The sequence below is a fragment of the Rhododendron vialii genome, chromosome 10a, assembly GCF_030253575.1.
Source record: "Rhododendron vialii isolate Sample 1 chromosome 10a, ASM3025357v1".
Classification (NCBI taxonomy): domain Eukaryota; kingdom Viridiplantae; phylum Streptophyta; class Magnoliopsida; order Ericales; family Ericaceae; genus Rhododendron; species Rhododendron vialii.
In genome coordinates this window covers 18,172,501-18,193,352 of record NC_080566.1, presented here as the reverse complement: position 1 = coordinate 18,193,352, position 20,852 = coordinate 18,172,501, and the positions used below count along the sequence as shown (strand labels likewise).

The 20,852-nt window shown below is 35.6% G+C and overlaps 3 long non-coding RNA genes across 4 annotated transcripts in view; 1 reads left to right on the top strand and 2 right to left on the bottom strand.

The window, feature by feature from the left end:
• Nucleotides 1-517: 517 nt before the first annotated feature.
• LOC131303750 (uncharacterized) lies at nucleotides 518-1,649 on the bottom strand. Its single transcript, XR_009192178.1, has 3 exons — nucleotides 1,046-1,649; nucleotides 894-959; nucleotides 518-789 (listed from the first exon to the last, which is right to left on the bottom strand). It is a non-coding gene; the product is annotated as an uncharacterized LOC131303750 (long non-coding RNA).
• Nucleotides 1,650-1,726: 77 nt separating this feature from the next.
• Nucleotides 1,727-20,852, bottom strand: part of LOC131303748 (uncharacterized) — a 27,877-nt gene continuing 8,751 nt past the window's right edge. The window contains exons 4-8 of the long non-coding RNA XR_009192175.1: nucleotides 2,984-3,085; nucleotides 2,672-2,914; nucleotides 2,252-2,487; nucleotides 1,909-2,142; nucleotides 1,727-1,824 (exon numbers count right to left, since the gene is read on the bottom strand). This is a non-coding gene — a long non-coding RNA (uncharacterized LOC131303748). The remainder of the gene's footprint in view (nucleotides 1,825-1,908; nucleotides 2,143-2,251; nucleotides 2,488-2,671; nucleotides 2,915-2,983; nucleotides 3,086-20,852) is intronic.
• LOC131303749 (uncharacterized) lies at nucleotides 5,333-7,012 on the top strand. 2 transcript variants are annotated; one of them, XR_009192177.1, is made up of 4 exons: nucleotides 5,333-5,425; nucleotides 5,557-5,669; nucleotides 6,199-6,277; nucleotides 6,671-7,012. It is a non-coding gene; the product is annotated as an uncharacterized LOC131303749 (long non-coding RNA). The 2 variants fall into 2 exon arrangements; XR_009192176.1 differs by having other exon boundaries at nucleotides 6,199-7,012.

Here is a 20,852-nt window from a genome sequence, read left to right as displayed (position 1 = left end):
CACATTTCTCAATACTCGACTTACCATATGAATTAGGCCTTTCTTTTGAATAAGAGCATTATATATTTTAGGCCCATCAAAGCTACGTTGTTAAACAATATTTTTACAAATTCCTTCCTTGGTAGCTAGTAACCCTCTATTTGGAATCACTTTTTCAGTGACCAGTAGCCCAAGGCCTATTAAAAATAAAATGTGTCCTTAAAGAGTTAATACTTCACAATTTTTACAGCAACAATCACAATATGAGCCAATGTCAACTAAATCAGCACAAAACTAAGCACCACCAGCCAAGGCTCTACATATAATAACATAAGTACAAATCTAAGCACCACCAGCCAGGGCTCTGCATAATAAGAGAATACTTACGAATTGAAGCCTCACAAGTGAATGGAAGAGATATACTCTAAGACTCCATAGTATGTCTTGCATTTCAATTTCCAATAAGCTTAAACACAAATCAAGGGGAGAATAAGCAACAATAGCAGTATAGAAAACCACATACATTGAAAGCCAACAAACAGACAAGGGACCACACAAATCTTACATTACTCAAAGAAAATTATAACGTAATGAAAAAAGGAAAATCTACTATATAGAAATGAACTGATTATTTTAGTTAGTTACACTAATTTAGTCAACAAGCCAACAAACCCTATACCATTTCAATGTGCCTTGTGTTGCAACTTGCTACCACTTGTCTTCATATTCATGTAACAAAAAGCAGTTCTAGCACAAGTGGGGTGAAAAGTGCTCTGACAGTGGCCATAATTGCATTGCGGACCATGAAAACTGAAGTTGATGTAACAATTACGTACCTTAATCTAAGTATATTCTCAAAATCTAGACGGAGATAGGAAGAAGATAGAAAAAGAAACTCATATGGCAATCTTCACCTTTATGCAGACACCTTGTTTGCGATGACAGATGTAACAAACAACACTCCCCTTCAAGACTGACTCCTGGAGTTTGTTCCATTACAACAAAGGTAAGTATCATTATCACATGATCTTTGACGTATGGACCAAAGACAGCAAAAATAGCTTACAAATTCCAGCTTATTCCCAATGTTTTTAAACCATTGCAAAAAAACTACTCCCTCTGGCCCGCAAAGATAGTCCATAGCAAAAGGTGTGAAATTTTCGAATAAAAAACAAAGTACTTCCATGCATAGTTTTAAAATTTCTTGACACCAAATTAAAGATTAAATCTCTATTTTGTGCCAAAAAAATACAAAAAAAATTATGCACATAAGTACTTTGTTTTTTTATCTTAAAATTGCACACCTTTTCGTGGTAGACTATATTTGTGGGATGGAGGAAGTATTCATCACCACCTTTTTTCGTAGCAATGAAATGCACGACAAAATTCCATTTTTATTGTAAATGGTACTCCAAGCACATTCACATACTATTCCCTCAACAAAATTCACTCGTCCCCTTCTAAATGTAGTTTATAAAACCCACTACAACATAAAAAAAAGAAAAAAAGGAACAAGTTTAAATACATTCCAACTAGAGTAAGGAAACTATAGGTAAAACACCTTCTTTCACCTAATGAATTATCAACAAAATAATTAATAAGTTTTATCTCAGCACATAAGGCACTGACCCATTGACCATCAGTTGACTTCCTAAGAGGACCAGCACTGCCACCACATAAACCACATTGTGGACTTTTCCAAAGAATTCATAATTGGAGTACCAGAACTTCTTTTTTTGGGTAAAGTTCCAGAACTTCTTGATGACAATAAATCCTCGCATAATTCATAGTTCCATGGACCCATAGAATTTTAACACTATGATAGCAATCCAAATAAATCGCAACCTGTAAGAACAAGGGAAAAAAAAAAGTTAAAACCCACCAAGATATCATTAGCTTTTCAACAGTTGTGGAGTCTAGGTCAAAAACCTTGCAACTCGAACACACTACGATCTGGTTGAGAAATGTCTCAGACCGTCAGCAAATGGCAGATGTCACAAGTCCTTGGATGTTCTTTAAAAAAACCTGAGATTGCTCCAAAATCATATTTTATTTATGATGAAACCAGTGGAACAACCAACTTTGAAGTGTCTCCTTCGCCCGTGGCATTTGCTGAGAGTAAAGCCCAGGTCTTCCAGTGGAATGGTTCACTTTCAACAGGTTCTGCACAAAATAGAATCAAGTATGAAGAGGATATGCAGATGATGATGCCAATGTTCAAATGAATAAATCATAATAACATGTTAGCTTTAGAAGGGACATGATATACAACCTCTTCATTGGGCGCATCTTTCCTTTGCGAAGAGATCCTCAATGAAGCTGCAGCGGCATCAGTTGCAATAGCTAGCACAGCCTAGGCTTCCTTGTGCCTTCTCTCTTTCCTTCCTCATTTTTTCATTTCTCTAAGCTTAAAAAGATACTGGTTGACAAGTATAGCATCGCACTGTTGCTTTGCAATGGCATCAATCTCCTGTGGTAGACCCTTTATGACCTTGCAAATTAAATCATCTACATGTACATGGACAACACATGAAAATTAAAAATGATATAGCACGATGTCTACATGGAAGGAAAAACATGATAATTTAGAGTATCAACGACAGTTTCCAAATTACATGCTTACAAATCCCTTAAAAGAAATGAGTTAAACGAAAACTAGTTACGTGAGTGCAAAATGGGGCAAAACAGAGACCACTATTGCTCTTTCTCACAACAAAATTGCAGAGCAGCCTATGCTGGTGAAAAATAATTTCCCCTTCCACCTCATCTTCTGGATTCATTTCTAGAACACCTATATTCCTGGCTTTAGCCAACTGTTCTAGCTTTCCTCCATCAAATTTAGATATGTCATAGGAATCTAAATGTTCAACGCGATGATCATATATGCTAGAACTGGAAGATGCCTCCAGGGAAGAAAATTCCCAGTCCATTGAACCTGCCAAGTAAAGTAGGTGATAAATACGAACATAATAGATGATACCACAAGAATCAGATAAGAATTTACCATGACATTCAGATTCCGCATCACTGGAAAGCACTGCATTCCGCACTATCATCATTTTGTTGCGGATAAGTGGGTGAATGTAAAAAATGAACACTGCCTCAGCTTTTATTCAATAAACAAAAGTTTTAAGAATTTATGAAACAAAAAGGTTTCAAGAAAATTAAGTATAAGAGAGATACCCCAAGCAGGCATTAAACAGGGACGTCATTAAGAAAAATTAAAAAGTAAACCTTACAAGGGATCACGGATTTTGGATGTGAGTGTTGGTAGAGATCAATATCGGACGATCGGTGTTGATCGCAACTAAAATAGAAGAGGACCCGACAAAAAGGTTTAAATTTTGAAAAATAAGTGATACCTAGAACATTGAGCAATGACAGCGAGGCCTAGATGATGCAAAGTTAGGTTAGGAGCAGTTGTGCAAGGTGCAAGGCTAGGGGTAGTGATGTGTCGTGGTGGAAAAAGTTGGTGGTGGTGGTGGTCATGTTTACTGATTGGTTGCGTACTAGTATTTTGAGAAGTCGAAGATAATACTATGATTCGAAATATTGTAGTGTGACCATTCTAAAACTATTGATTAGGTTTAGGTGTGCTTACAATCTTAGATATTAAAGTTGTCCTCAGATCAGATGTATATGGTTTGGATTTAGAAGCTCCATAGTTGTTGCACTAACTTGTAATGTGGTTCGCATTTAATCTTGATTTCTAGCTATTTTATAAGTACCACTTTAACCTTTGTATTAATTTTTTAAACTTCAGTTTGATGTTCCCTGTAACAAAAGGAAAAAAAAGTTTAATTTCTTCGAGTATCTCAAGTACCACACACAAACTTTAGGGATAGAGAGGGTTTCATCCCTCAATGGAATAGGCCGATAATTTCGACAACACCGATTGCTGCCACGAAGGTGGGACACAACCAGTCGGTAAGGGGAATTAGTCCGACCCCCATCTAGACATATAACAATGGTTTTGTGTGTGTGTGTGTGTGTGTGTGTGAGAGAGAGAGAGTACCTTTTATGTTTAAGAGGGAGAAATCTCGCGACCAGGAAATCGCGCATATATCATAAAGGGCATGAAGAGGAAGAAATCGCGCAACAGAAAGGACACGAAGAGGAAGATTGAGACCAGATACGCGTTCTTTCACACCGCTGCAATAGCCTACCCCTAGGCGCTACAACATTCAAACCTCCAATCAACAAGGTTTCCGTTCTATAAAATGGTGAAAGTACATAACACCCCCTCAACTATCGCTCTTTTCTTGTAAACACCCCCTCACATTTAAAAGTGCCAATGGAGACCCCTTCACCTATTCCCGTTACCCAAGTAACACCCTTCGGTCTCAGAACTGTTTGCTGGGAGGTCACATGTCAGCAACTTTTTGGACAAAAATGCCCTTTGTACCAAATCAATCCTCCCTTTTCTCTCTCTCTTTCTCTCTCTCTCTCTCTCTGCATAAATCCATCAAAACCCTCTATTCGTGGCCTTCCGCATGGCCTTCCACAAGAAAACAAACCCAATTGATTCAACAGAGAAAACAAAACCAGTCCACAAACCTCAACCCACAAATACAAAATCAAACTTAAAAACCAAATCAAACCTTAAAATTAAACCCATAAATCAAATTCAATCAACAAATTGAAGTTGAAACCCACAAATTTAACCCAGCCGACACACACACACACACACCTATATATATATATATCTGTATATATATATATATATATATATATATATATCTATATTATAAAACAGGACGGGTATATTTAGGAATATTCCTTCTCAACGGTTCAGATTTCTCTCTGACACAAATTTTATCTATTCATACAAACAAATCCAACAGCCCAAATTTCTCCACCCTTCACATACAAACTAATGGCAATTTAGTAAATAACTTACATTGTTTGGACAAAGATAAATACGGTAATCTTCGTTCAAAATTTAAATCTCACTTTTTCCAATTACTTATTACTACGTATATTCTCATTCTCCAGAGTACATCGGAACCCCCCCTCTCTCTCTCTCTCTCTCTCTCTCTCACACACACACACACACACACACTCCACAAATCCTTCTTCTCTCAAACTGAAAACCCACAAATCCTCTTCTATGCAATCTTCTCCACACATGAAACCCAAAATCAAAATCCCAAATCAATAGCCTGATTCCAAAAGAAAAGAAGTTTTGCCGGTGTGGGTTCAACCAGTTTCAAGGTCCAACGGGCCCGCCGATGATCCTCGCACTCAACCCTATCGAGGCTGATGGCCGATGATGATCCGAAACTCAATGTCTCGAACTCCAACACAAAAGCGATTTTGAAGGTCATCAATGCCTTGATCAGCGATTGGGTTTCGATTTTGGAGGTCATCAACGCCTTGATCGGCGATTGGGTTTCGGATTTGACCTCCTCTTGCGTGTGGGTTTCGGGTTTAAACAATTTTGGAGGTCAATTCTCTCTTTCTCTCTCTCTCTCTCTCTCTCTCTCTCTCTCTCTCTCTCACACACACACACACACTATTTTTTTGGATATCCGATTTTATTTTGATGATCTATTTGTGTCTGATCATTCCTAGCAGCCATCCGCCACCGTCCATCGTCTGGTACCAGCGTTACTCCGCCCTCTGCCCCTTCTTTCGCAAGTACATCCCCACCTCCTCCCATGTTCTCATGGTCGGCTATGGCAATGCCAGTAATTCTCCGCTCTGATCTTTGCCCTTCATTTTTTTCTGCTTCTGTTTCAGCCTGATTGTTCGCTCCATCGTCCAAAAATTTTGGGCTGTAAACCTGATTTCATGTTGAATTCCTTAATAAATAAATAAAAATAAAAAGTTTGAATTTTTTCCAATGTTTGTTAGTTTGGTATTCTGGTTCTTCCAGAAGCAGTATTTTTGACTGTCTTGATGTTAGGGTTTTTGCGTTGCAGTTGGTGTAACCCTTGCTTATTTTTTGATAACTAATGTTTGGCATTTGATTGGGTTTTGAGGGAATTGGGGAAATGAAAGGAAAAGATTAGGTTTTTTTTTCTTTTTCTGGTGGACGTTAGTTTGGTGGTAGTTTCACTGAATTCTGATTATGGGAGGCTATTGAATTCATTGACTAATTCGGTTGCTTGCTTTAATCGAATGCTTTACTTTCCAATTTTTTGTTCCAGTGCATTTTTCATGTCCTCTTTTTCATTCCTTCCCATTGTGAGTGTAACCAAACTCATGTTTATGTAGTGAGCTAAGGTATGCGTACGAAGTGTTTGATGAAATGCCCGTGAGAAATGTAGTATCGTGGACGAAAATAGCAGTGACGGTAAGTCCTATATCTTTGATATCCTTGGTTTTCGCTTGAGTTTCTTGCCACCCTATGATCGTGGAATGAGTTTCTAACGCTACGCTGTTTGGGGCTGTTGCTTTTCCAAAAAAATTCATTTGGAAGACGAACAAAAAATTGCACACATGAGCCTTTTGATCGCTGTGCAATTGGTTTTCAATTTTTATTTAAATAGAAAACAATTTTAGGTGAGTGTGTGACCAAATGAATTGAAGCCTAGAATTACATGTCAAAACCATCACTACGCGAAAGCTGGCAACACACTTGAGCAAGCATGCACTTAGTTTAGGCATGACCTATGTAAATCATGTCAAACTTCATTAATCAAGAATAGAAAATCACAAATATTGTCGTTGTATTCTATATTTTCAGCTGCATTGTGCAATGGGAGACTTCCTGTAGGTGACGGATTGCATCAAATGAGATGCACGTCACTTTCTGACAGTATGGTTGAGAGTCCTCTGCCTCCATCTGTGAAGGCATAAACCTGAGGCTACTCAAGGCCCAAAGATTGGGTGGTGGCTTTTTGATTTTGTGATTGAATTAGTTAATTAGTTTGTGTTGTGGTTTGGCAAAAATACCATGGGTGCTTGCTTCTATAACTTTGAAACCATGGGTAAAAAATTTGAGTGAGTTCTATATGATCAATTTTTTTTTCGTGAGGTCTATATGTGTAATAGGGAAAAAAATGCTTGGAGCAATGCGACGCGCCCACTTTCATGGGTAAAAAATGCTTGGAGCTTGAACTTCAATCATTGATCATTGAGGTAGGGATTTCTTACTCTTGCTATGTGTTTATGAGTTGATTTCATGTAGAAATCGTGCCTTAGATCATTGGTTGTTATGTTGTACTTTCTCTTGAGTTTTCTGCACAAAATCGCTGCTCGTAACATCCCTGTATCGATACAAGTGCTTGCGTATCGATAAGTCATAGAAATCTGCATTCCAGTAGCTTCAGAATCTATTGTAACATCTCCATATCGATTCAATAATTATTGTATCGATACAAAAACTCCTTGGCTTTCTGGGCAATTTGCCCATGTTGCTTACAATTTGATCGTTTTGATTTTCGATCACTTCTAACACTCTTTGAACACCTCCAAACCACGTCTAAACTTAATTGTTCGTACCTTAAGTGATTCATTGGTCAACTTATCTCCTTGACTCTCGTCATGCAACAGGAACGTGTCAAATCCTATGAGTACGGTACCTATCCATCGTTTATGTCTTAGAATGAGTACGTGAACATTGTGGCATGATATGATGAATGATGAGATGGACAAACATATCGTAGAGAGGTTATCAAACATCGTAGGCTATAAGGAATATCGTGGGGTGCATAGTTGGTTGATGGGGGTTTGCCTAGTGGTCTAGATGAGAATAGGATAACTCGTATCCTCGTGCATCATCTTGTTGAGCTCCCTAGGTTTGTTTGACACTCGTTCTATAAGATTCTCATTTAGAACCTAGCGGGTGGTGTGTTGTGGAGTCATTGTGGGTTCAGTGCACGACGAAGGACGTCATGATTGACTTTTGAGGATAGCGTGAACGTGTAGTATTTACCAATGTATAGTGGGACGTGTTTATGGGTTTGTAATACATTGTGTGATGATCAATGAAAGAATGTGACCTTGGAAAATGTAGTCTTCTTGGATATGGATTGGTAATGCTTGTGTATATGTGTAAGTTGATAATTTTGAATTGAGGGTTCTGCAATGCAAGGTGTGGTAATTCGGAGACTCTAGAGGGCTCGCAACGCAAGGTGTGGTAATGCGGAAATCCAGGTCGAGAGAATTCACTGTAACGTAAGGTGTGGTAATATAGTTGAATGTCTCGCATGATGAAGGAAGTTATGACTGATTATTGAAGTTCATGTTGTTGTTTGGGCCTTGTATTTCTTGAGATTGTAATTGTTGAAAAAGGGAAAACAATAATTGATTTCATCAAAGTTTTTGAAAAGAAAGGAACTTGGTTTTGGAAAAATGATTTTTATGAAAAATCCTCCGGTATTCCTGAGCGAATCAATGGTTTCGTTATTTGGGCATAAATCAACGGATTTCGGTATTCAATTGATTCAACGGAGCTCGACCCGTAGAGGTCGAGAGTATTTCTCAAAATAATTTTAGGAAATCAAAAAATGAATGTTTTTTTTTATGAAAAGAGGCTGGATGGTAAATGGTAAGGGATGAGAAAGTTAATAGTGGTAATCATTTGAGGAGACTTTTTTTTTTTTGGATAAACCAGCTTGAAATTGAAAAAAAAGGCTAACCAAATATACAGCCTACAAGGGGATTCCATAGGAGGAAAAGAAAAAGAAAACAAAAGGGTAAAGAAAATTGCTTATGCCAAATGGCTACATGTGCTAAAAGGTGTGCGTGCGTTGTTTCCAATCCATCTAGTAAGAGGGAAGGAAAACAATGACTTAGCAACACCCTGACAAAAGAAGAGAAAATTACAAGTGATAAATGATATTTGAAGACCAACTGTCGTGGGTTATTTAGATGGATGTGTGTTTAATGTTGCCTTTAGTTTGATATACGAATGGTTAGGGATACCTTTATGACGTATAAAATCCTGTAGTTGTGGTCCATTGGTTCATTATGGTGCCCCTCTGTATCTCGTGTTCGTTTAGTAGAAATCATTCATTCTCATTGCATGATTCATCATAATTACATATAGCTTGAGTATATATAGAATTTTCTACTGGGCTAGTGTAGCTCAACCTATCATTTTCAGGTGTATCTCAAGGACCTTGACATGGAGTGCATGGTGTGCAAGCTTGACCTCATCTCTTTTGAAAGCCGTCATTGAGAAGTGGTTCCATCATCCTTTGTGTGATCTTTTGAAGAGATGTAATCGTAAATTCATTTGAACCCTTTTAACTTTGGATATCATGTAACCTCTAAACTTACTGCCTTTAACTAACTATGGAATTCAGGCCGTAGTGCCAATGTTGTAAATCTCTAAACTTGGGGACTTGGTTTGTAAGTGATCTTTTGGGAATTCTCTTTTGGGTATAATATATATTATGTGAAGATTGTTTATTGAAATGGATTATTTATTTATGTTGAAAATGGAGGGCGTGACAAATTGGTATCAGAGCATTTAGGTTTGAATACTTTGAGACTGTGGGGAGATTTTTAGTCTCATGGGTTCAAAATAAAATCATTGCATTCGTTTTCAAAACACATGTGTACTTTCATGAATAAGTCAGTATGTTGATATGGCATTGCATTTATGTTACAGTAGAATGGCGTAGTGTTGTTATTCATGCTGGAAAGGTTGGAGATTTGCATCATGTAGCAGTGTGACTAATGTTGATGACCTTCTTTCTTATGTTTTCGTAGTAAGATGTCTTCGAGATGTGAAGTTAGGTGGGGTGAAACCAGGAATCATGACTACCAGAGTCGTAGTGCATACGGGGCAGAATGAGGTTAATCACCGTACTAGAGATGAGATGAAGTTTCCAGAGATCGTTGAGCGTGCGAAGGGTGTTGAGATTCTGGAGGGTGCGTAGAGGGGTGTAAATGCGAGTGAAACTAGATATCGAGTCATTAGCGCGAACTCATCTTCAGGGAGTGTTCAGAGTTCAGGAAGAAAGAAACCAAGGGGACCAAGTTACTCTATTCAGGGCCTTAAGCCACCTTCTCATACCGAGACTCCAGGAGTTTTACTCAAATGTCAGATTATGTGTCATCTTGTGGTCAACCTAGTCATACTCGTGCCCAATGTCCGTAGCGTCAAAGATCTTGTTTTACTTGTGCGAGGCTCGACCATTTCATGAGAAATTGTCCACAGAGTGTTAGCCAGCCGCAAACCCCGAATACACAAGGGCAACCGACCGTTAAAGTGAGCATGTCACCAGGGAATTTTCGAAGCCAAGAAGGGAAAAGACTAAGGGAACCAAATTAGTCTTCGCTGAACCAAATTAACCTTAGGCCACCTACTTTATCTGGGAATCAAGGAGTCTCTCAGCTTGATAGGCTTTGTTATGTCTGTCGTAAACCTGGCCACTTCGCGAGAAATGTTCTTTGGGATTGGGAGTACAAGGTGAGTCGAGTTCAGCGCAGCAGGATAAATGTACACTGAAACAGCAACAAATGCAATTCCACGGCTGAACTACTATCCCCTACCATTCTCTCTTGCTCCCAGAAACGTTTTGTTTGAGGTATCTTCTTTCCTTTATTGTTCAACTCATTCGTTAGTCATTCCAAATTGATGTGTTGTCTTGGGCCTCTTTAGTTTACATATATCGATGATTTATCTGATTTGGGAAGAGGTTGGTTGAGTCCATGCTAGTTGGTGATATTCGAACGTGATCCCATGAGAGTCGTTTCCTTATTTATTTATTTTTCCGTTGGCCTAGCTGAAATCTAGTTGGAATTGTATCGTAATCTATTTTCCCGTAAGTTTGTCGTACTGTTGACCTATTATAGCTCTTGACATTTAAGTCAATTATCACACAATCCATTCCTAGCTTTTCTTGAGAATATTCAAAATCTTGCGGCGAAGCACCCCACAACACACTTGGTATTGCTGTTGGTGACCGTTTCTTGTATTTCATTCTATGTTTTATTCTGACATTATTCTGCTTGAGATAAAACTTTCGTTGGTCAGTTGAGATCCCTCTGTTGCGATTATCAGTCTGTTCGTCTGTCACTGTTGTTCTGCGCAAGTTCTTGTGTTGCTACTTTAATCTATTAAACCCAATCTGTGGTCACATACTTTATAATATACAAATTCTTTGGTGTCGTTAAGTTGGGAATTGATACTGTTGTTGCCCATATTCGCCTTGTATCTATTTGCTAGTCTAGACCTAATTAGTTGGTTTGAGTTTCCTCGTTGCAACTATCAGTTTTATTTGTTGGAATGTACCATCCTACACAAATTCTCACGTTGAAATTCGAGCCAAATCTTGCGATGGCATATTTCTTGATATCTATTTGTTGGTTCCATTCAATTCGAAATCACTTGTGATAGTTGTCCTCAGTGCCATTCGACTCTGTTGTGGTTCCTCAACTCGGAAGGCATATAATGGTTCAATCTGTAATGCTCAGTTTCAATTTGTTAAAAGTATTGCACAAATCTGGCATTGGACCAATTTTCAACCTTGTGTGAGATGGATTAATACTGGGGATCTGTTTCATTATTTTGTGTTCGTCCTCAGTAAACTTATGATCGGTTGTTTTAAGATTCCTCGGATTATCATGAGTTTGTACAATGAGTTTGTTGTCTCACCATTCTAAAGATCTCATTCGTCCTTTAGATTCGGGTACCTTATTACCGTTCTTGTATTCTTGATTAGCTTTGTTTGAGTTTTGGAGCTCGTTTGTCTCATTTGGGATAATCAAAGAATTGAGTTGACCGCGTGTTGTCGTCACCCATTGTCACTCAAAGTGGGAAGATTCACGTATATGTAATATACCGCCACATTGAAGCGTGTCTCGTCTCAAGAAGAAAAAGAAGCGTTCATCGCTAAAAAGAGAGGTTAGGTATCGGATATGACGCATGTCTTTTGGATAACCAAGCGACAACCTAAGAGATCCAGTTAGAAGAGGTGCTTGATCACCGCACCTTCTAAATGGAAATCTCGAAAAGTCAATTGGACTATCGGGTCATATTTAGAGGTAAGATCTCCATGCCAAGATAGATAATCGTGTATAAAAAAAAAGAGTAAGTACTGTTTGGAAGTGCCGCCGAAAACTTTTGAGTATTTGTGATGCGTTGTAAATACGGATATTAAGTACGTACGAGCCGAATCATTGCACGAGTTAGAAAGGTCCAAACTTGAGTTAGAAGCCAACGTGTCCCATGGTGAGAATTCGATTCGTATCCTAAATTTGCGTAGTCAAGTGTTGAGAGGTATGGCGATGCCGTTAGCGCGAGTTTACATGAGAAAGGGAGGACGAAGTTAGAAAGATATACTCGAGTTTGTTGTGGTTGATTGATATGAACATTTGATATAGATTTTGATGGTTATTGAATTATTGCATGATGGATAGTATTACGATTGGAGTATGTTGATGTGTTGCATGTTTGGCTGGACTTGGTTTAGTAAATTTCACGGACGAAATTTCTTTAAGGAGGGTAGGGTGTAGAGACCTGTAAAATTTTAATTATTGAAATGTTTATTAATTGGCCAATTAGGAGAATATGGTTTATTTGGTGGCTATTGGAATTAGGGATTGAAATGATATAATTAAAACTTGAGGGAGTGGGTGTGTGATTAAAGGATATAGGAGTATATATGGGGGGTGTGTGTGTGTGTGTAGGGAATCAAAAATCCCAACTCTCCCTCTCTCTCATCTCCCGGCCCCCTCTCTCTCTCTCTCTCTCTCTCTCTCTCTCTCTCTCTCTCTTGCTCCTTGAGCTCAAAACACACCAATCGACCTCAACACCTTCATACTTCGACCTTCAATGCATCCCCTATGTGTAATTCGAGCCTTCGATCACATGGGTTCATGCTAGAACTTGTTCTTGGAGGATTTAGGATGCTTGGAAAGCTAGGGCTTGATTGTTGGAGCTTGAACTTTGATCATTAATCATTGAGGTAGGGATTTCTTACTCTTGTTATGTGTTTCTGAGTTGATTTTATGTAGAAATTGTGCCTTAGATCATTGGTTGTTGTGTTGTATTTTCTCTTGAGCTTTTTGCACAAAATCGCTGCTCGTAACGTCCTCGTATCGATATAAGTGCTTGTGTATCGATATGTCGTAGAAATCTGCATTCCAGTAGCTTCAGAATTTGCTGTAACGTTTCCGTATAATTATTGTATCGATACTCCAAATGTTCCCATATACAAAAACTTTTGTATCGATACTCGTTGGCTTTCTTGGCAATTTGCCCATGTTGCTTACGATTCAACCGTTTTGATTCCCGATCACTTCTAACACTCTTTGTACACCTCCAAACCACATCTAAACTTAATTGTTCGTACCTTAAGTGATTCACTGGTCAACTTACCTCCTTAACTCTCGTCGTGCAAGAGGAACGTGTCAAATCCTATGAGTACGGTACCTATCCATCGTCTATGTCTTAGAATGAGTACGTGAACATTGTCGCATGATATGATGAATGATATATATACATGTTAGGTGCTATGACTTGATGTAATGAATGATGAGATGGAAAAACATATCGTAGAGAGGTTATCGAACATCGTACGCTATAAGGTATATCGTGAGGTACATAGTTGGTTGATGTAGGTTTGCCTTGTGGTCCAGATGAGAATAGGGTAACTCGTATCCTAGTGCTTCATCTTGTTGAGCTCCCTAGGTTACTTTGACACTCGTTCTATAAGATTCTCGTTTAGAACCTAGCGGGTGGTGTGACGTGGAGTTATTGTGGGTTTAGTGCGGGACAAAGGGCATCATGATTGACTTTGAGGAATAGCGTGAACTTATAGTATTTACCAATGTATAGTGGGATGTGTTTATGTGTTTGTAATACATTGTGTGGTGATGAACGAAAGAATGTGACCTTGGAAAATGTAGTCTTCTTGGATATGGATTGGTAATGCTTGTGTATATGTTGTAAGTTGATAATTTTGAATTGAGGGTCCTGCAATGCAAGGTGTGGTAATGCGGAGACTCTAGAGGGCCTGCAATGCAAGGTGTGGTAATACGGAAACCCAGGTGAAGAGAATTCACTATAACGCAAAGTGTGCTAATACAGTTGAATGTCTCGCATGATGAAGGAAGTTATGACTGATTATTGAAGTTCATGTTGTTGTTTGGGCCGTGTATTTCTTGAGATTGTAATTGTTGAAAAAGGGAAAACAACAATTGATTTCATCGAAGTTTTTGGAAAGAAAGGAATTTGGTTTTGGAAAAAGGATTTTTATGAAAAATAAAAATCCCCCGGTATTCCTGAGCGAATCAACGGTTCCGATATTTGAGCACAAATCAACGGATTTCGGTATTTAAGTGAATCAGCGGAGTTCAACCTGTAGAGGTCGAGAGTATTTCTCAAAATTATTTTAGGAAATCAAAAAATGAATGTTTACTTTTATGAAAAAAGGCTGAATGGTAAATGGTAAGGGATGAGAAAGTTAATAGTGGTAATCATTTGAGGAGACTTAAAATGGTTTGAGACACGGTCGTGGGTTATTTAGATGGATGTGTGTTTAATGCTACCCTTAGTTTAATGTACGAATGGTTAGGGATACCTTTATGACGTATAGAATCCCGTAGTCGTGGTCCGTCAGTTCATTATGGTGCCCCTCTGTATCTCGTGTTCATTTAGTAGAAATCATTCATTCTCATTACATGATTCATCACATTTACATATAGCTTGAGTATAGAATTCTTTACTGGGCTAGTATAGCTCAACATATCATTTTCAGGTGTATCTTAAGGACCTCGACACGGAGTGCATGGTGTGCAAGCTTGACCTCATCTCTTTTGAAAGCCGTCATTGAGAAGTGGTTCCATCATCCTTTGTGTGATCTTTTGAAGAGATGTAATCGTAAACTCATTTGAACTCTCTTAATTTTGGATATCATGTAACCTCTAAACTTATTGTCTTTAACTAACTATGGAATTCAGGCCGTAGTGCCAATGTTGTAAATCTCTAAACTTGGGGATTTGATTTGTAAGTGATCTTTTAGGAATTCTCTTTTGGGTATAATATATATTATGTGAAGATCATTTATTGAAATGGATTATTTATTTATGTTAAAAATCGAGGGCGTGACAGCAGAGATGACTAATCCATTATGCTTAATAATGTCAAGAAATGAATTTAAATGTTTCCAGTGTTCGTCAATTGAGTTTGAAAAGATGAGAACATCATCTATGTATACTATAATGAAATGACTAAATGGGTTGAATATCTCATTCATTTTATTTTAGAATTTACTTAGGGCATTTTTTAATCCGAAAGGCATTACATTCCATTCGCAATGTCCGAAAGGTGTAGTGAAAGCTGTTTTATACCTATCATTGGGGTGTAATTGAATTTGCCAGAATCTACTTTTCAAATCAAATTTTGAAAAGATTACTGCTTTACTTAATCTATTGATTAAATCTTTTTTGTTAGGAATTGAATATCTAATCCATTCTAATACTATGTTTAATGGTTTGTATTTATGACTAATCGAGATACTCCTCTTTCTTTTTCTGCATTTTTATTGACGTAAAAAGCTGGACATGATCATGGTAATTTACTTTTTCGAATAATGTTATTATCAAGCAAATTATTAATTTTTTTTTTACAAATTTTCATTACTTCTGGATTCATTTGAATATCTCTAGATTTAGAAGGAATCTGTTATTCATTAAATTCTTTTATATACGGTAAAGTTACTATATATTTTTTCCGGTGCCAAAAGGCACTGGAAAGGTTAGAACAAACCTCTTTTTCTAGTTTATTTTTAAAATTTTCAATTTGTTGACTAAGAAATTTTTTTGTAAGTTGTTCTTCGATTCTTTTATATCTAATTTTCTCTTGTAGGAATTTTAATTGGTTTGTTTTTTGACTTAACATTTTAATAGATGAAAATATAGAGTGATCTTTTAATTGTTTTAGTTCTCTTCATTCTGGTTTTGTTAAAAACTTAAACATTACTTGTTGGCGAAAAGGTTTAGTAATAATTCTTTCTTCACTGATTGTAAAAGAATAAAGTAAGCAGATAAAATGTGTTCCTAAAATTACTCTATCAGTCAAGTCTTGAACTAAGACAAAAGAAATTCTAAAATAAACTTTATCTTGACAAATATGTACTTTGGGTAACTTATATCTAATTTGCATCTTGTTGCCATTTGCAAAGCTTAGTTGTTCAGTTGTTTTATGATAATATTTAATAGGTACCAAACTTTCTTGGATACAATTTAAGTCTGCACCAGTGTTAATAAGAGCATTAACTTCTATTTTATAATTGTTTATTATTAATCTGACTTTAGCATACCATTTTTAAAAATCTTGATAGTCAGTATCATCATCTCGATGATCAGACAACTGAATATTTTTATGGATTTTGACAAAAAATTTATCGAATTCTAATTTTTTATTAGATCCTTTTAATTTGGTAATATCCATTTTACCAAGTTGTTATCTATCTGTATGTGTAAGTCCTAGTGTGAGGTAGTAAGAAGGATATGATTAAAACTAGGGTATGCGTATATACAACATAGGTCTTAAACATGGTAATCTAGGATTAAAATATTGAGAGAAGAAAATCTAGGATTAAGCACAATGAATAGATTATTCAAGTGTAGTTCTTCAGCCAGCTCCTTGATGGCTTCATTATCTGAATTTCCAGACATAGTCAATCAAGAAGAACATGAGTATCAAGATTTAAATACAGAATTAGAAAATTGGAATATACCCAAAATCCGAGTAAAAGAAATTTACAAAACAAGTTTTTTAGAAGATACTTTTAGAACTGATCAAGTAGTAAAAATTGTAGAACAGGTTTTTGCTATTACTAAACAAGAAGAAAGATACACACTTCTTAGTAAAGAATCAGTCAAACGACACTTCGAAAGAGGATATAGCTATATTCATGTAGGATTAGTACAAGTAGCTATTAAACCCTTTACAAGAAAAGGACTAAACTCTTCAGCTTATTATCTTTAAGAGATAATAGATTCACATTCTATAGTGACAGCCTGTTAGGATTAATGGAGTCAAGCTTATATAATGGTCCAGTTTATTTTAACTGTTACCTTGATTTTCCTCTTAGTCTAAGAGACAAGAATATTTTGAAAGTCTTAACTTTAAATATTCAAACTGCTGGAGCAATTACTTAAATGCTCGAAGGAAGTCAATCAATTGCCTTAATTTACTGTATTTATCATAAATGTATGAAAACTAATTTGAATATTCATGCCTTGTTCAAAAGTCCAAAGGATAAAACTGTACTCATACAAAGTAGCACTAATGCTAATATACAAATACCCAAAACTATCTCCTGGAGTGATATCCAGTTACCAGCCAATTGGCTTAGTGAAAATAAAAGTTACCTACAAAAAATGCAAAATGATATGATTGACCTAGAATATATTCAACAATACCTAGATGATACTGTTAGGATAAGTTTTGATCAACAAAGAGTAAATCCTCCTCTTAGAATTAAAGAACTAAGATGGTCAAATAATTCGATTGCTATGCCTAGGCAAGATAGAAATTTACTTAATCCTAGAGTTAAGCTAAAGGGTGTTGAATCAAGTTCACAAATCAGTAAATTTTATTATTCTACACATTCAAAATTTGAAGAAGAAGACACCTCCCAAGGGTCTCTAACTCAAACTGATTTTGAAGAAGGAATATCAACCCTTGTTGATCCATTTGTCTGTGTCATAAATAAAGATTTTAATATAGATATTGACAAATTATTTTTTGAATTTAAGTCAAAAAAATAAGCAAAAAAGGATAGAATATGCTAGTAAATATACACCTTGTTAACAATATAAAAAAATAGCTCATTGGGAAAGATTTATAGAAGAGACCAGAAATTAAGTTTATTTTTTCAATTACTTAGAGCATTACTATAAAAAAAAGTCAACACTATTACAAAAATGAAATGAAAAAAGTCAGATAATACTATCATAACCTCTAGCCATCCTCCTTTAGATTCAATAATTATTGATTACAACGATTCATCTATAACAGCATCTCCATTCAAACTACCAAATGAGAGATCTGATTGCAAACAAATAGTTGAACAAATTACTTACGCTAATCAATGTCTCAAGACTATAAGTAAACAATTGGATAAAATAGATCTAAAATTGAGGAAGGATCATCTAACTGCATCCACTCATCTAGTAAAAACATAGAAAACCCTCTTTATATACCTTCCTGAAAAAAGATCAAGAATTAATATAAAACAGAATCAAAATATTCAAAAATTGAAGAAATACTCACAAAATTAGCTATTAAGTCAGAACCAAAAGCATCCCAAGTTACCACAATTACAAAAAATTATGATACTAGTACTTCTAGTCAAGATTCACCCACTTCTTTTGATGGAGAAATTTCACAACTACAAATACAATTATCTAGCCAAGAGATAACTCGTCTTTTTAACCCCTCAACAAATCCTACCAGTCTCACAAAAAATTGGTACTCTAGGCCAATCCCCCTGACCTAAAGTATGAAAAAAATAGTTTAACTAATCAATTTTCTGTTTCCTCAAATAAGTTATATGAGTGGAATATTGATGCTTTAAATGAACACCAAATATTAGGAAAGCTAAATCACATATCAATGGTTGCCAATAGTTACTTGAGCAACACTGATCTTAATCAACCACAAATTATTGATATATTAACTTCTGGTTTGACCGGAATGTTAAAAGAATGGTGGGATAAATATCTCACCAATGAGTCACGTGAAGAAATAAAACATGCTGTCCAAATTGATGAGAATGGTCTCCCAATTTTTGATAATGATATTGGCATGGGAGCACCGAATGGAGTCAATACTCTTATCTATACCATAATTAAATATTTTATTGGAAAACCCAGTAACATTACTTTTAGAATACATGATTAGTTAAGTAATTTGCATTGTCCAACTCTAAGTGATTTTAGATTGTACAAAGATGTTTTTACATCTAGAGTTATGCTTAGAGATGATTGTACAAAGTTATTTTGAAAAGAAAAATTTATTAACGGACTCCCTAATTTGTTTGCCCATAAAATTAGATATGTCCTTAGTCAACCAACAATAGTAATTGAATATGATAAGTTAACATTTGGAGACATTATTAGTACCATTCAAAAAGAAAGATTAAGAATGTGTATTGATATGAAAATTAGTAAACAAGCCCAAAAAGATAAAAATAAAGCCAAATATGAGTTAGAAAACTTTTGTGAACAACACAGTCTACCTCAAGTAGCACCATCACAAAGAAAACATAAACATCATAAAAAGATTGAGAACAAAAGTAAAAATCACAAATATTCTAGGAATAGTAAACTACAATCCTCTAAAGATAAATATTACGAAAAACCTAAAAGTCAAAAGAATAAAAAGAAAAATACGACCAGTGATGTAAAGTATGACAAAAGTAATATTACATGTCACAACTGTGGTAAAAAATGATATTACAAAAATGAATGTAAAGTCAAAGCAAAAATCAGTCAACTTAAAATATCTGATAATGATAAACAACAGATTTTGGAAACTTTTAGGATAGAAAATCTAAGTAATTCAGACGATGAAGAAGAAATTATTAAATCTTTAGAATATCATTCTCTTAGTAAGAGTCCAAGTAACAATCAAATTGAGATTTGATGTACTGATAACTGCTGCAAAAAAATAAATGTACTTACCAAATAATTACCAGAAGAAGAATTATTAATTGATCTAATCAATAGAATAGATGGTTCCGAATTAAAACAACAATATGTTAAAAAACTTAAATAGCTCCTAGCAGAACAATATAATAAACTCTAATATAATAAACCAATAGTAAGTCTTAATGCTACTATAGAACGATTTAGTAAAATTTATAAAGAAATTACTTTACAATATCTACAGCAAGAGATAGATCTTATTAAAAAAAAAAATTATAAAAATTAAAGACCAACTTTCAAAACCAAGCAAACAATTTGTTAAATTTAAAATGGTCAGTCTATCTTCAGATAAATCCTTAGAAGATAATGAAACAAGTAATCAAGAACAATATTTTAGTCAAGAAAAATATATTGATCACTCAAATAGTGATCCAGCAAGTAATAGATTAAACATAATAAATAGGATAAATATACAAAAATGGTATGCTAGTGTCAAATTAATAATAGGAAATTATAAAATTGAAGTTACTACTCTTATCGATACATGAGCAGATCTAAATTGTATCCAAGAAGGAACAATTCCGAGTCAATATTATCAAAAAACAACTGAATGGTTGAGTTCTGCAAATAGTAGTAAAATGCGAATTAGATATAAATTACACGAAGTTCGTGTTTATCACAATAAAGTTTGTTTTAAAACCTCATTTGTTTTAGTCCAAAACTTAACTGACAAAGTAATCCTAGGAATACCCTTTATTTACTTGTTTTATCCATTCACAGCCACTAGTGATAAAATTACCACTATATCTTTTGGTCAACAAATAAATTTTGAATTTTTATCCACACTAGAACAATGTGAATTAAGCAATTAAAAAATTGTTCTATTTATCCTACTAATGATTTATTTGATTGCTTTACATATGTCTCAAAATCAACAGAAAGTCATTTCCTTTGGGAAAATCCTCCTGCCAGTGATTCCTGATGGAGCAAGCATAAAGTTTAGGAAGCTAAGTTACTTAGACATCATTGATGAAACCCATCAATGTCTTCTAGATAACCTCTGGAACACGCGTGGGGATAATCGCAGATTTCTAGATAGCCTAAATAGTTTGAGTATTTATTTTAATCAGCAAGATAAGAATAAGCAGACTAATGGAGTTATTTTCCCTATTTTTTTAGGTGGAGTTTCCTTAAACCCATCCCTAGCCAGTACCAGCAGTAGTTCATATACTAACTTCCCTTCTTGTGAGCATTGTGAAACAATGGCTCGCAATTTCATAGATTTAAATTACAGGTGTCACCATCAAATG